The sequence below is a fragment of the Micromesistius poutassou genome (assembly GCF_964030765.1).
Source record: "Micromesistius poutassou genome assembly, chromosome: 13".
NCBI classification, from domain to species: Eukaryota; Metazoa; Chordata; class Actinopteri; order Gadiformes; family Gadidae; genus Micromesistius; species Micromesistius poutassou.
This window is the reverse complement of record NC_140283.1, coordinates 13,015,304-13,017,803: the sequence shown is the minus strand read 5'-3', so window position 1 is coordinate 13,017,803 and position 2,500 is coordinate 13,015,304.

Genomic DNA, 2,500 nt, shown 5'->3' with positions numbered 1-2,500 from the left:
TCTCTCTCTCTCTCTCAGATGAGTCCAGCCCCTAACTACTCAGTGGCGCTCTGCCGTCCCGTCCACACCACAGCCACACAGAGCTACTGAGAACAGCTGATCCAGACAACGTAGTCAGAGAGAGGAGGGAGGGAAGGAGGGAGGAAGGGAGGGAGGGAGGGAGGGAGAGGTAGCAAGGGAAAGAGAGACTGAGAGTGAAGGAGGGAGGGAGGGAACGAGGGAGTGACTGAGAGAGGGAGGGAGGGAAAGAGAGAGCCTGGAAAGCATGAGAGAAAGGGAAATGGTGAAAGTAAAAAAGCTGTATGGCAGATGAGGTTAAGACAAAGCGAGTGGTTATGAAAACTAGGGAAAGAGAGTTAAAGACTTAAATGAAGGACTGTGGAAAGTTCATTATTTTCTCTAAGTCTGACAGATCAGCTAAGGTTGCCGCATTAAAAGGCTAATTGAAAAAATTATGACATTAAGTTCTGCGACACGTTAGTCACGCTTGGATTTCAATTTTAATCAATGGGTCTAAATGAGCTCCATTACCAAATGTTCTGTCGCATGATTGGATTCATTCTTTTATGTGATTGGATTTAGCCCTTTGGAGAGTTTTCAGAATCCAGCTTCTTTAATTCAATCAAATGACAAATAATAATAAAAAAAGAGATACCTTCCTTGTCCTTATTTTCTCCCTCCCCTTTTCCCTTCACATTTCTATTTCTGTTTTAATCACTTTTGCAATTTCAACTCAAAATGCTAAAGTATTTGCAGGCCAATTAGTTAGCCTTTATATGTATTCATGAATAGCTATACATTTAGCAACGTTATAAGAATTTTTGTGTTTGCATGCTACCATTTTGTTAGTTTTGTTGTTTTGATATGTATTTTCATATCCCACGTGGACGGTCAAACACTACTAGTACTAACCAGCAGCTGAATAGGAACGAGTGAAAGATAACACCTTCATGTGCAGTCACACCACCACCCCTTACACTGAGGGTGAATCTCGCCATGCGAGAGACAGGCTCCCTACGACTCAATGTCACTGTCCAGCCCACTGATTTTAAGCGGCACACACACACACACACACACAAATACACAACCACAACCACACACACACACAAACACACACACACACAAACACACGCACAGACACACACACACACACCGGCAGGTCGTCTGTCAGTCTACGATAGAGGGCAGCATTCATATTAGCCTTCCCAGTGTTCACACATTCTCTCGCATCCAATGACGGGACCATTCATCCTCTGCTTTATTGACGCCATTGACGCCATTGAGAACCATGAGACAACCCAGTTCAGCTCACCTCGTCAGCGCGACACCACCCCTTAACGAGCCCAAACAAGATGGTTAATTGGCAATTTATGAACTCATCCATCATAGTCAGAAAGGGGCGTGCCCGGTGTTTTCTTCCTTAAAACCATCCCAAATGTGATGTCACTCCCAGTCTAAAGAGGTGGCCCCCCTGTGGGAGCGGGGGGGGGGGGGCTCCCATCTTGTGGTGAATGATAATGACCGCCGCGGCCGCCAGCGGAAGACGGCTTGGGTAAACTCACCGTGCGGCCCTCCTATCAGAGTGGATAAAGAGCCATCCGCCGCCACCAGTGGCTGGAGAGCAGAACTAATCCTACGCTGAGTGGAAGAGAGAGGCCTCCCAGCTATGCTAATGCCGGTTACCAAATGGGCGTTGGGGCAGGTCCAGTGAGGGGAAGGGGGGATGGGGAGGGGGGCGGCGGAGAAGGGGTTCATAGGGAAGTGCCATGCCATAGACTTCCCAAAACGACTGGATTAGCAACTCAAACAGACAGGCCCCTTTTGTGAGTCGGGACGGGCAGCATTGACTCGCCATTCCATTATTATTTTTTTGCGGAAAAAAGCTCATGTAACCCTATCTGCCGTGGACCGGGGCCAGACGGAGCTATTGTTGGAGATGAATTAGGGCTGAATGGCCCACTTGAGGATGTTTGTCCAGGCTTCTGTTATCCATAACCCTTCCCCTGTGTGGTGGGCTGAGCCGCTGTCATACCAATGCACCTGGATACGGGGCTGGCTCAGCCTGTTCCTCCCTAAGAACTAAGACCGAGGGGGTGGGGGGGGGGGGCTCTTTCACAGCAGAAAGTCCTTATTGAATTTAGATTTAGACGGTTCATTGTCCGTATCTGTGTGAATTTGTGTTTGGCACTTTTGTTTAATAAGTGTATCATAAGCGGATTGTGTGGCAGGGGGGGAAATAAGTATTGAAAAACTGGTCTGTTCATCCTGGCCTTTACTCTGTTTACTCAAAAGAGAGAGAGAGAGAGAGAGAGAGAGAGAGAGAGAGAGAGAGAGAGAGAGAACGAGAGAGAGGGGTGGTGTGAATGTTCTGATCCCAGACAAGCTGGAGGTATTCAGGGCTCATAGATATATATGGAGAGACACAGAGTGAGACACAGAGAGAGAGACACAGAGAGACAGAGAGCCACAGAGAGAGAGAGAGAGAGAGAGAGAGAGAGAG